This window comes from Tachypleus tridentatus, chromosome 1 (genome assembly GCF_004210375.1).
Source record: "Tachypleus tridentatus isolate NWPU-2018 chromosome 1, ASM421037v1, whole genome shotgun sequence".
NCBI classification, from domain to species: Eukaryota; Metazoa; Arthropoda; class Merostomata; order Xiphosura; family Limulidae; genus Tachypleus; species Tachypleus tridentatus.
The window spans coordinates 94,924,431-94,939,219 of NC_134825.1; the positions used below are offsets into that span (position 1 = coordinate 94,924,431).

Consider the following 14,789-nt stretch of genomic DNA (forward strand, 5'->3'; position numbering starts at 1 on the left):
AATTCCTTACAGCTTGTTAGTAATTAATCTTATCCCTACCAATATGTAAGTATATAATTGTTTTGCTTCAGGTAATTTCCGAGTGAAAACAAGCTAAAAAAGTCCTACACTAAACAACATTTTCAAATAGAATTTTAGTGCTTACTGATGTATTTTTGTTTGTTATTAAATAGTGAAGCTACACAATGGGCTGTCCGTGCTGTGCTGTGCGTGGCACAAATATTGAAACCAGATTTTTACCGTTATATTAGTTTACAGATTTTTTTGAGGGATCAGTTCTTAGCAGTGCTACTAAAACTGTTATAAAAATCAAGTTAAAATTGCTTTTGTACAAAAAAAGTTAAATCCGATGGGAAAACAATTTTATTTTTATTATTGAATTTTGATAAAGAAATTGTATACATGTTATGTTAAAAAGGTTTTACAGCTTTTTACGCTTATAACATAGTTAAATTTAAGAATCTTATGCAAATAAAAAGAACAACTACAGTAAGAAAATTTGTAATTTATGTTCTAAAATAAGGTATTTTTAAACTAAATAAATTTTCTTAATATGTTTTTTTTCCTCCTAAATTTGGTCTTGGATTTAGCACACAAATGGTGATTACGAATACCAGTAAACAGGTCAGAGAGCGTACCCGTTAGACCCTGCAATTTGTGAGAAAAATTGATAAGACAAGCTTTGTTTAAGGAAACCACCTAATAGTCCCATCAACCAATATAGCAGAGCACTTGAGCTGATTAAGTTGCAGACAGAGATGAGGGGTTGCACATAGTAACGGCGGCCAACTGATGACTATAGGACGGAAATTATCAGCACAAGCTGAGGCTATAGATACATAGAACCTATCCTCATTTTGTAGTGGTAGGAATGACGCCGTGGTTCGCATAGATGGCCGTAATAAAAGTATAGGTCAACCTAAGGTTAATTGAGTTTCAGCGCAAGCATTATTACTGGTTCGTTCTGATCAGTTTTGGTTGCTTTTTTATTTCTTGCGATGTAAAAATTGGTTTTCTTAAAATAATCATCGTTGCATTTGTGTCAACAGAATATTTCTCAGCAGAGATGTTTTGCCCTAGTTTTAGGAGTAAAACATTTTTCTAATAGTAAAATAAGCACCACTTTAATAAGTATATTTATTTAGATGTTAATGACTTTCTGTCATTTGGTAGCTTAAATCTTTATATCAGTTACAGTTATATTAATTTTCAGATTACAAATTTTGAATTAACAAAATTATATCTTTATTTTTCATTTACATAAAATTATTTGTTTTATATATCATTCATTCTTTTACCCACATGCCATAGCGCTCACATGTATTCAAAAACATAGTACTTAGAAGATATTATACTTATATGTATATATATATATAATTTTCTGTTTTTCTTCAAGAGTTTTAATACATATAGCTGAAAACAAAACAAAAAATTGAACTCCAAAAGTGTTAACAAATAAAAACATTAGAAACATAAATCATATTTAATAAAAAAACTCTTTCCATTCAATCATCGAACTACTTTTTATTTATGATCCAAAGTGCTTTAATTTAGTAAGCGATGGTGTAGAATGGGGGAAAGTTTCGCATCGTTTATGCAAGTTTAGCAACGTAACAGAAAAACATCAATTTAAATCCCTTTCTACGAACAATAATATACTGAACGGAAACCAACAAATCACTTTCATTTTAATTAAACTCGTTTTTAATAATAATTAATGTAGCTTTAAAAAGTGTACTTTTTACTTCTTATTGCACTAAATCCATTTTATTTATATATATATACACACATTATATTAGTGATGAAAAAGCAACAATGGTACAGTGCATTGTTCATTTAAAAAACAATCATGCAGAAAATTCCAGAGGTAGATATATGTCAGTTGACATATCTACACACATATCCACAGTAAACTGCTTGATACTTGCATTCAGAGTGGTGGTATAACTTCTCACCTATGGAAAAAACCAAACTGTAAAATAACGAAAATACTGATGGCCTCTAACTTGTTATTCACAGGACTTACTGGAATGGATTCAGCTCTTTCCCCAGTGGCACAGTTTGCAGGTTTTAATACTTGTGGTGCGCACAGCACAAATAGACAATTGTATAACTTTGCTCTTAACTATAAACAATAGTGAAATAAGGGCTTTTCTGTTAAACTTTGTTTGTGAATGATGTTTCGGTAGTGTATAAACTTGAGCTTTCGCATGTTATTTCATGACAAGCTCACGGGCTGCACGTAGTCCGTAATCTGCCGCTTGCGCCACATTGCTCTTACTAATTCCTGAAACGTGATCGATCTGACTTTGAGCTAATTTTGGTTTATATAGAAAAGCAAACAAATTTCTCTTATTGTTTTACACTTATAAACAAGAAGAAATCCTCAATAGGGTAGATTAATCTATGATATCTTTTTTATTTTTATTAGCTAAGTTTTTGCGAGCCAGCAATATCAAGTGTGGAGCGTACGTATAGCTGATTAGATTTTATCACTAATCAGGATCTCTAGCAGCTTACTCTCAATTTGAAGATTTTGTAGGAAGGATCAGAGTAAATTAATCTATGAGACCTTTGGCGTAATAAGATATATCAGTTGACAGAAAATGACCTCCTGAATCCAAAACTGTAATTAGATTCCAAATCAATCACGAGATGACGGAGCTATGAGCTCAAAGTTTGTGCTTGAAAGAACAAAAAAACTCAAAACCGTTCTATGAGCCACTATGTGCGGCTAAAAGTATAAAGTTTTGTGTTTGTTTCCAACTAAAACTTACTTTTAGAGTGAATATAAGAAAACACCTATTTCAGGACACAAGAAACAAACATTTCTCAAACATTATTATATTTATCGAAGAGTTTAGAGCGTTCCAGAGTAAAGAAGTCAAGAACTTAGCAAAAATTAACGAAAGAAGAGTTTAGACAAATATATGTATTTTTATTTGTTTATTTTTCAGAAATTTTGCGTAAAACTACACAGAGTTAAGCAGTTTGCTCTTAACCTTCCTAATCTTGAGCTAATGTACTAGAAAAAGCAGCTAGTTAACAGTACATGCTGCTAGCTCTTGAGCTGTTCTTTTCTGATAAAAAACGTCAGGATTTGGCTACTACTCTTATAGCACACTCACGGTCTCGAAGTGCGAAGTGTGTTTTTGGGCAATAAGCCGCAAACCGTGAACTCTCAGATCAAAGTCCGAGCACACCGAGACTTACCGCTGTACCAGCGGGAGACCACGTATGTTTGAAATACCACTCTGTAAAAATATAGGTCTGTCTCAACTGAATGCACACTGCATAAAGCAGTTGTGGGTAAGTTTGTAGATAAGCTGTGCATGGGAGTAATTTAATTTTTTTAACTTCTTGATTGTTAAAATCAATTTTGTTCAGTGTTCTTTCAAGTAGAAAACTTTCTATATCTAGAGGTCAAACTTATCATATTAAATAAGTTTGAACTCTTTCCAACTGTAGCCATTCAGGTCACACAGTGTTTTTATACTTGCATAGGTTTCCTAAAGAAATAAAAAAACATCATAAATTTGGCGAAGAAATTACAAACATTATTCTAAAAAACAACAAAAACTTTCCTTCAATAACATTTAGTTTTTGTTTTGTATTTAAGCATAAAGCTACACAATGGGCTGACTGTCTGTGCTCTGTCTACTGTAGGCAAAAAAAAAACACAAAAATTTTTAGCGTTATAAGCTCTCAAAAATGTAGCTGAGCCACCAGATCAAGTTGGATAGGTGAATGAAATATAACCAGAGCTGTTATATACTATACTGATACTATGAAATATATTGTTGAAAGTTTCATGCAAATTATAACGCGAGGGTTTTCTTAATACAGCGAATAGCAAGGTTTTTCTTTTCTTTGCAAAACAGATATCTGCGCTATTTATTTGCCACAAAGAAATAATCAACATAGGACGATAAGGATATATTTGTTGACAAAACTTTGTAATCAAAGGTTGTTCGAAATCCCCGAATGTTACAACTTGATTACCAGCAGTCGCCAAGAGGCATTTCACAACGCTACGTTAGTTTTCACTGAAAAAAAAACCAAAAACTATCCTGCTATAAAGAGCTTAATTAACAACAGATGAAGACAGTAGAGCTCGACTTTCTGGATTGGTTGTGATATACAAGAAAATTATTGTATTTTGAACACCTTACAGCTTTAACAAACTAGAAAAAAGCAATATAGAAAATGGCTGACATATTCAGAAGAAAACTTTATTTATTAGCTGACGCATCGAATTCTAGCTTTCAATCAGAACTTACAGCTAATAAAAAAGTGTTTCTTCTAGTATTGTAAGTTATTTTCATGTTGTCTTATTAGAAATCGACCATTCGTTCATTGCAAAATGAAGGTTAAAAATACAGCATAAGTGTCACACTAACACCTTTTGAATTACTGCTACTGGTTACAACCATAAGATCTGGAATTAATGAGAATCTGTATTAGAGATCTGGACTTCCGAGCTATTGAGTCGACTCAAATTCATACGTTACCACAAAATAAGCCCCATATTTTAAGCTGTGGATCTGTTATAAAAGTAACAGTCTATTCCATAACATGGAAAGTAGGTGGGAGGGTGGTGATGATTGGCTGCCTTACCTCTGGTCAATAGTAGCTTGGGCATGAATTCAAAATACAAATATAAAATTAATCTTTTGACTTTTATAGCAAGGAAAGTAGCAGGTTGATGAGGCTAAGAAGAGCTAGTGAAATTCTTTAATGTCTCAAAAAACAGAAAAAAAAGACATTGTTGTTGTTATAATTAATATCTAATATTCGAACAATTATCATCAGATTTTTACTTTTTCACTTGGAAATTAAATTTCAAAAGTTATTTGTAATCGATGATAATAGATGTTTATTTTATTTCACTTATTTATTCAATTAGAAAGAAATATCAAATATAATTTTACGCGATAGCCATTGTTACGTATTACGATTTCAAATAGTTGGAAGTTTTAATTTGATGTCGTTGTTTGTAGTTAAGCATAAAACTACACAAAGGGCTATCTGTGCTTTGTCCACCACAAGTATCGAAACACAGTTTTTAGCATTTTAAGTCCGCAGACATACCACTGTATCACTAGGGGGCGTTTTAAGTTGTGTCTAAAAGTTATTTAAATGCCAATATGTACTAAATTAATGATATTTTTCAAAAATATTGGTACACACAATTTCCTTTCTTAACACAAATATATTCTAATATACAAACAATAATACAGTTTATGATAATAGTTGTTACAAATAATGATTTGCATACAAACGTTTTATAAGCTTACAAACAATGCTGAGTTTTCTATCCAGTTTGGAACTGAATATTTTATCGACAGTTCACGACGAACAAATAATTCTATGTTGATATTGTTACACTTCGCTTAATGGTTAGCCTCACGCCGTTTACAAACTGACTGTTATCCGACTAAAATATCTAATTGTTCTTGCAGCAATAGTAAAGTCCAAAGATATAATAATTCTCTAAAGTTTATTGGTTTGCAACGTTAGAAACCTATCAACGTTTCTGGTCAAATGACTGTAGTCTTCTGATTAATAAGTGTTTATCACAATTATAGTTTCCGGAATTTATAGTATATTAATTGTAGCAAACCAACAACAATACTATACTGTCTCTTGAGGTGCATCGATTTATAAGCTTTTAAGGTGAGGTTCTAGAAAATTCTACGCTCGAGAATCTTCTACAAATTTAGAGAACAGGCGAGACTTCAGCAATTCACAATTAACGATATAAGTTATATACATTTCTAAATATACATTAAACCGAAACAAACATAGATATTAAAATAATATTAAATCTGTTACACCATATTTAAGTCTATCTTAGGAGGAATATTTATTTATTGTAAAGTTAAGAAAACTCTTAAAAAAGGTTCGTAATATACGAAAACTACTGTGAAGATTTCTTTCTTAAGATGTTTTCATGAAACATGTTCCAGAAGCACAAATTATAAGTTGAAATATAGAAACTAGTAGCTTTAGCTATAATGTATACATTCATTTTATACTAGCCGACTTTTGGTTACAACCGTCCGTTCAGTATCTTTGTAGAACACTTAATTTATTTACATAACGAAACTGATGTGTTGGGTTATTGGCTGAGCCGCTATGAAAACTGAAATGTAATAATACCTTGATACTACAAGACAATGAGTAAGAGCAAGGACATCTCCGATTCTCAAAGGTGAATTACGGACTAAAGAGAAATGAGTTTGTTTGTTTTTTAAATTTCGCACAACGCTACTCGAGGGCTATCTGTGCTAGCCGTCCCTAATTTAGTAGTGTAAGACTAGAGGGATAATAATTGCTAAAACTTCAATTTCGTCATATATATAGCCACAGTAAACATGGAAGGTATAGATAGATACAACATAACTAGTAGCCATGGTTTGAGTAAATATTTATAGTCTTAAATGTAGTTATAGCTAATAATTAAAGATACAATTAAGAACTAAATGCGGTATACAAAAAACAAGCTTAAATATGCATATTAGTGAGTCACGTGAATATCACAGTTGTTATAAAATCGCTGTGGTATATGAAGGAACTCCATTGTTTGACATTCTGTAGTTAATGAGGTGCTACTGAAAATAGATTGCTTTGGAAAGGGTATGTAACATTCCTCTCCCATGTGAAATATTCATTCATTCACATATGTTTATATTTGGACTTTAGAATTTTCAAACGGTTGTTATCTCTTGTTCGTAATGGCATTATAACGTAAGAAAACATAAACTTGGAGAAACAGTACCTTCCAGAAAGCCACATGTAACGCGCTGTATCAGAGCCGTGCAAACAAAATACAAAACGCGGCATCTTGTAATCAGGGAGAATTCAAAAACAGAAAGGTAAAAGTTACGTGAACACAAGTTTCTTACACAAAATAGCCATTTCACCATGACCTACCCTAAATAATTGAAGAATAAAATGGATATTCGTGCTGTTCTATATAAATACACGCATATCATGTTGCCAAATGCAGCACCTATGGATTCCTGAGCGATAAGAAATTTGAAAATGGCACAGGCAAGTGTTATCCTTGTACACTAAATGATTTATGGAAAGCAAGAAGGAAGAAGTGATGTGCTTTAAACATGATAGTGTTACGACGGAACCTTTTGAGACACAAACTACGCTACTAGAATATTGTCAAGTTGCACGTTCGGAACATGATCACGATTGACGATATGGGTTGTAATGATGTGGCAAATATCCAAAATTGTTTTAATATAATGTATTACACCCTTGTAACAATGTTTTCAGTAAACATATCAATAGCTACAGAAGCTTGTAATCACAATTACATTAATTGTAGTAGTAAAAGCTGCAGTAGCTAGTAAGTAGCAATACAACAGATACTAGTCATAACTACAGTATCTAGCGATTAGCAACACAGTGATCAGTATTCATAACTACAGTACCTAGTGATTGATAACACATTAGTTAGCTAGCGATTAGGAACACTGTAGGCAGTAGTTACAACTACAGTTGCTAGCGATTAGCAACACATTAGTCAATAGTCATAACTACAATAACTACTGATTAGAGCGACACATTAGTCACTATCCATAACTACAGTAACTAATGATTAGCAACGCATTAGTCAGTATCCATAACTACAGTAACTAATGATTAGCAACGCATTTGTCAGTAGTCATAAGTACAGTAACTAGCAGTCAGTAATACAGTTGTCAGTAGTCATAACTGCAGTAACTAATGATTAGCAACGCATTTGTCAGTAGTCATAAGTACAGTAGCTAGCAGTCAGTAATACAGTTGTCAGTAGTCATAACTACAGTAACTAATGATTAGCAACGCATTTGTCAGTAGTCATAACTATAGTAACTAATGATTAGCAATGCATTTGTCAGTAGTCATAAGTACAGTAGCTAGCAGTCAGTAATACAGTTGTCAGTAGTCATAACTACAGTAACTAATGATTAGCAACGCATTTGTCAGTAGTCATAAGTACAGTAGCTAGCAGTCAGTAATACAGTTGTCAGTAGTCATAACTACAGTATCTAATGATTAGCAATACATTAGTTAGTAGTTATAAGTACAGTAGTTAGTGATTAGCAACATTTTAGTTACATTTTCTAAGATCTAAGAAACTACAACAGGTACATAATACTTTTTAAGAGAAAATGTAACCAAAATCAAGAAAAGTTCAGGTATTTACGAAAGCCATGTTAAAATTAGGATTTGAGATCATAATTGAATTGGTCTCTTCAAGTGCGTTATAAAAAAACATGTAGTTTCATATTTTGTCTGTTATCTAATAAAAGATATAACAAATTAACAATATTTTCAAGGAGGCACTTTTTTGTAAATCCCTTGTAGTTACAGGGACCCAAGTTGTCATAGTAACAGTAGTTTCTCATTAGTAGCACTGTTGTCAGCCTCATAAGTGTAGCAACTAGTGCATAACAGTATAGTAGACACTAATCATAGCTGTATTATATAGTTGTTAACAATACACTGGTATTCATAGTTACAATAGCAACTTTTTAGCAATACATTAGTCAGTAGACACACTTGTATTACCTAGTGATAAGTTTTTAACGTTGGTTTAAAGAAAGTGATAGAAACTGTGTTCTGTTATTTTTCAAAAGAATGTAATGAGTTAAACAAAATAAACACATTACAAATTAAACATATATTTTGAAAATTATGCCTATTTGTTTACGATACTTTAAATAATAAGGTTAAAGTGAGAAAAATGACAAAACCAAGAGATATTCATTAGAATGCCATTATTTTTAAAACCTAAATAGGTGTACGATATCCAGTTTATGTTTGCCAAGTTGGAGATTATTATGATTTAGAAAAAGAAACAAATTCTAAGAAAACGTACAAATAGAAGAAAAAAATTGCCCATATAATAAAATGCTAATTACTAAAAATATGAGTGTCAAAATTGGATTCCAAATTTCTTTATGCATTAAATTATTCAATTTTTTTACAGACAAAAGGAAAAAAAAATAAGTGGAAGAATCAACTGAAATGTGATCTAATTTACATATACGTAGAAAGCTGTTATTTGCCACCTTCCAAAAAATAAATTGGGCCACGATGATTAACAAGTTAAAGCACAGAAGAATATTACAATATATCAACCACACTATGTCTGCCATATTCAGTATTGACGACGCCTTTCACCTAATACCAAGGCTCATCATTTGGGTTCGGACATGACTGACGTAATAGTGGCCTAGTCATTTTTTATATATCATCAATTTCATGAACAACGATTGTTATGACGTGAACAAGATGAATCAAACAAATTGTTATTGTTATAAATTGTATGTCAATAATTTGTATATTCAATTTTAACAATAATTAATTATTACTAATATTAATTTAAATCAACTTCTATTATTCAATAGAACTAGTAAACCAGTAAGCTAGCCTTATTGTTCCCAGAGAAAACTACATCAATCATTCTAAGAACCCATGTGTGAAAACAATGAATTTATTAGTTTATTTAATATTAGCTAAAGTACCCTGCCCTTGGACGGAACTCATGCATCTTAACGACTAGTGAAAAATTATCTTAGGACATAGAAAGTTGCTTTCCTTATATGTAATTGTACAAAGAAGCAAAAACCACCCATAAAAATTGAAAAACACAAAATGTTGAGCCCTAAGATTGTAATTATCTCCACATGAGCCCGACAGACCTTCATGTCAAATTTGTTGCGAAGTAGTGGTAAACAAACGCAAAGATGCCAATAAAAACAGTAAAACTGAAAATTTGTATGTACCCCCGCATGGACGTAATGAGCCTCCATACCAATATCCTGAGAAAAAACAACAGGCAGTACTATTATATTTATGTAGATTTATGATAGACATTTGATTAAGTCTGATATTATGATTATTGCCTCTCATCTTAGACTAAACACATAGCTAACCGTGCATAATTAATAACATCTTTAATATTTGATATTAATTAGTTCTTCAACGGATAAAATCCAAACAATGGTACATTTACGCGAGTGCTGATGATAAAATCCTACAAAACAGGCTTTCCTTTAAATCCGATGACACACATTGCCGAAGACTTATACATGGACATCATAACATTCAACTTTACATAGTTGTAGGCAACTGCAATGTTCAAATATATGCTCAATGTTTGGTCTTAGATACTTTCACTAACAAAATGTATCACCTACGTTTGTTCATATAGATAAGGTCATAAAATCGAACACTTTAACACCGTGAAATGTTTGTTAGGATTCCGATCTTACAAGATACCGACAGACAGTGATGGATGGTTTTGATAACGACTGACAATTTTGCGCCTTGTCGGTAAGTATGAATTATATACTTAGATAACTGATGACTGAAAGCGAAGTTTGTGATTAATAAAAACACACATATATACAAACACACACAGAGTTGAATACCTGTATATTTATTGTACTTTAAGTATCAAAACCAGGTAATCACAAGAGATAATATCTAGTATTGTATGCACGAAAACTAACAAACTCCTTGTATATATCATACGGGACTAGGTATGTAGTGAAGTAACTGAAACTGTATGTATGTTAAAAAACAACAAAAAACACTCCTGCTAGCAAGTCATAACAATATAATTGAGATGGCTAGTAACTACAATATATTTGTCTGTGTGTCTAAGAGTTTTTCTCTTCGGAACAAAACCAAACTTCATTGTTTATTGTTGTTTAGCTTTTTCATGTTATACCCTGACGGAAAGGTGACATTGTTTAGCTTTATTAAGTCGTACACTGAAAGGCGACATTTACAATATTAAAATATTGATTTCATGCATTGTTTTGCATGAATTCATTGTTAGACAAGATACAACTCCGGCGGATCCGGTAACCGTACATGAACAGGGTATTAATGCGCATAAATCTTTGGATGGCCGCTTGAGTTTAAAAACAGCCATGAACAGGTTGTTCGCCTTATTCTCTACATACTGGCTGTTATATTACACGAACAGAGGACGATGGACGTCGCTTGCGATGGGTTTAGTGCCCCATGAGAAAACTGAAGTTTGACGTTATAACTAATTTTTCCCAAAAGGCCTTGTATATCTTGAGTTACTGATAGTAAACTTTGTTTAACGAGACACGTGCGATTTCGCGCTACATCAGTGGAGTTTATAATCAAAGATACGAGAGACTCATCGATTGATCATAATATATATACGTGAAACATACGAGCATTCATACACACATATCTATCTATCTGTACATACTGTATATAACATCCATCTTACATAAAACTGTGTGTTTCCGTGTGTATATTTTATCTTGTATTAGCAAGCCGAAAGTAATCTAGCACAAACACGAAGAACTTGTTTAAGTTTATTACAAAATTCCTTTTTATTAGTTTATCTATCTGTCAAGTTTCTCATACAAAAACTATATTTGTTGAGTTACAACAATAAGTGCCACACGCTCTTTATTGTTGATTATTACAAATAACTTAAAGACTGCAAATAAAGTTACAAGTAAATATATTTAGTATTTTCAACCAGAATGACATCTATCTCTGCACATCAACTGATTGGTCAGAGCAGAGACTCGAAGGTTCACGAAAAACAGTCCTTAATTTGGAAATGCTTATCCAGAGGGAAGGCAACCAAGCAACAGTAACCGCCTCCTACACACTACTCTTAACGGAAAAACGAAATTACCCATTCTGTTAAAGTGCTCTACATGTGAAGCGAATTTAATGACATGTCGCGGACTTGAACCTTGGATCTTCTGACTTGCATCATGAAATGCTGGCTATTAGGCCACACCCATCCCTTGTGGCTCTAAGTAAAATATAATATTGAAATTAATTGCACAAACAAAACAAATATAACAATACATGTCACTTTAGAAACTATTGTTTTAAGAGTTTTATTACGATCTTGAAAATAAATGATAAAAGGAACAATAACAAAACATAATTTTTTTGGACATTCAACACTTTTATCGGACTAAGTAATAATTACATATTATCAGCGCGCATATTTAAACCCTGAACACTTCTCTCTGCTTCACTGCGAATTCCATCTTTGGGAGTCCTTTTAATAAGATTTAATTCATCCTCAACGAAATAGCCCGGCTGTCTTGCTCCTCAGCATTCCTGTTTTCTCAGTTTTTTGTCAAAAACAAACCAAGATTTTACCTTATCCCTTTAAACGGGTTTAATCTAAGAACGCGTGTGGGGCTGAAGAGAAACAACAGTTTTTGAGCGCCCCTGGGTTGCCTCTTTGGTTTTACCTTTGAGATTTCAAATCCAAAACGACTGCCATGATAAATAAAAAAAGGTGGATAATCTCGACGTCCTGCCATCCTGAAGAAAGACTGTTTTAATTTTGTAAGCTTTACCTCACTGATTGTAAGGTTTACTTAACTGATTGACAAACGTTAATGTCGGCATGCTCTTTACAAGTAGGTAGGTAATTTGTCTTCTTAATGTAGGTAAAAGTGTGGCCCAAGAGTTGGCGGTGGGTGGTGATGACTAGCTGCCTTTCATCTAGCCTTACACTGCTAAATTAGGGACGGTTAGCGCAGATAGCCCTCGTGTAGCTTTGCGCGAAATTCAAAAACAAACAAACAAGCCTTCCTATGCAGTTTTATATGAAGTACTGCACGAGATTTTCCCTGTTCTTCTGTTATTTTAGTATAAGTTTTATGAACTTTGATTTAAATATCACAGTTTATATATATTATTTTAATTATCCACAACCGAAGAAAATACTGTGGACTTGTAAAAAATATTTTTAGATTTCATACACTCCTTTTGATTTTTCGAAGCTAAGTTCCGTAGCTTATAACAATTTATCTATTTATTCGTTTTAAACATATGCATCTAGTCAAACTGTTATTCCGTTTTCTTCAGTAAACTGTTTGTTTGTTTTGAATTTCGCGCAAAGGGCTATCTGCGCTAGGCGTCCCTAATTTAGTAATTTAAGACTAGAGGGAAGGCAGGTAGTTATCATCACCCATCGCCAACTCTTGGGCTACTCATTTAGCAATCAAAAGTGGAATTGACCATAACATTATAACGCCCTTACAGCTGAAAGGGCGAGCATGTTTGGTGCGACCGGGATGCGAACCCGCGACTCTCTGATTAGGAGTAGAGTGCCTTACCCACCTGGCCATACTCATAAGAGCATAGAAAATTATAGGAAACCTTACAATTATTCTTCTAAACCGTTTAAGGCTATTTCATTGTAAAATATATCATAGTATGTGCATCTCGTTTATATTATTCTTAACAAGTGTTTTAGTATAAAAGTTTTTAAAATCACTGAACGGAAAGTTTGAAATTTAAATAAATTCAAATCATTTTTATTGTTACTATTTTTTAATGTTTATAAAGCTCATAAATCAAAAAGAAATATATATTTTTTGAAGTTCCATACATGTTTTTGTTGTATTTCATTTACTATATTCCCTAGCTATATTTTCCCACTTTGTTATTCAATACCCACTGTTAGAGAGAGAAAGGATATTATTAATACATGTCGTAAAATATTACTCTGTTTTGTCATATGTCAATGCACGGAAGTTAATTTATTTTATTTAGACAATTAAGAAAATTATGCTTTTTTGTTGTAGATAATATGCAGCATTTTTTGAAACACAGTAAAAATTCACATATTTGCATCTTATGTACACTTGAATTAACATAAATATATTTTACGAAAACAAATTACCTTTGATTTTTTTTTTGAATTTCGCGCAAAACTACACGAGGACTATCTGTGCTAGCCGTCCCTAATTTAGCAGTGTAAGACTAGAGGGAAGGCAGCTAGTCATCATTACCCACCGCCAACTCTTGGGCTACTCTTTTACCAATGAATAGTGGGATTGACCGTCACATTATAACGCCCCCACGACTGAAAGGGAGAGCATGTTTGGTGCGACCGGGATTCGAACTTGCGACCTTCGGATTACGAGTCTAACGCTTTAACATGCTTGAAATAAAAAGCTGTATATAAAAAACCTGAGTAATAACTGTATCAGTATTGTTATAACTGTATATACACAGTCAGTAAGAAGTGTTATAACTGTATATAAAATCTTAGTAGTATATAAGATTATTAGTGTTATAACTATATACAAAGCCTGAGTTGTAACTAAGATTATTAGTGTTATAATTGTATATAAAACCTGTGTAGTAAATAAGAAGGATAGTATTGTAATTGTATATATAACCTGTGTAGTAAATAAGATTAATAGTGTTATAACTGTATAGGCTTGACTAGTGAATAAGATTACTAATGTTAAGAAAAGTCTTTGTAAAAGTGCTAAAAAATCCTGCATATCGGTGTGCAAGTTCCTCTCTTTACCAAAAGGGTTTTTGAACTTTGTATACCAGAAGGTACCAAGAATAGGTAGTGGCGCTCTAAACATTTCTTGTCCGCAAAACAAATCCGTGTTGCAGCTTACCCAATTTCGACTCGGCGCACCTGTACACATAAAACAAAACCCAAAAGAGAGCAAGGTTGCTGTACCAATACAGCCTTGACTTGAACCTGCATGCCGAATGGGCTAGCAATGGAGGATGGATAGTATCAGTAAGCTGGAAAACCCATTGGGAACCAGATCACAGACCAATTATAGGCCATTACGGTAACTTTGATGTCTCTCTTTCATTAGCTCAGACATTACCTTGAGCGCCATTAAGACTGGTCGGTGGGTTCCAATTGACGGTTATCCAGGCAGCCGCCACGGGCCGTTTAAAACCGATGCTTTTGTGTTCTCTAAGGCCACGGATGC

General features: G+C 32.9%; 1 long non-coding RNA gene across 2 annotated transcripts in view; it reads right to left on the reverse strand.

Annotated features, from left to right (window-relative positions):
* Positions 1-475: 475 nt before the first annotated feature.
* Positions 476-14,789, reverse strand: part of LOC143255952 (uncharacterized) — a 41,635-nt gene continuing 27,321 nt past the window's right edge. The window contains exon 4 of one of the 2 annotated variants that reach the window (XR_013030939.1): positions 476-1,955. This is a non-coding gene — a long non-coding RNA (uncharacterized LOC143255952). The remainder of the gene's footprint in view (positions 1,956-14,789) is intronic. The other variant, XR_013030938.1, reaches the window with a different exon arrangement.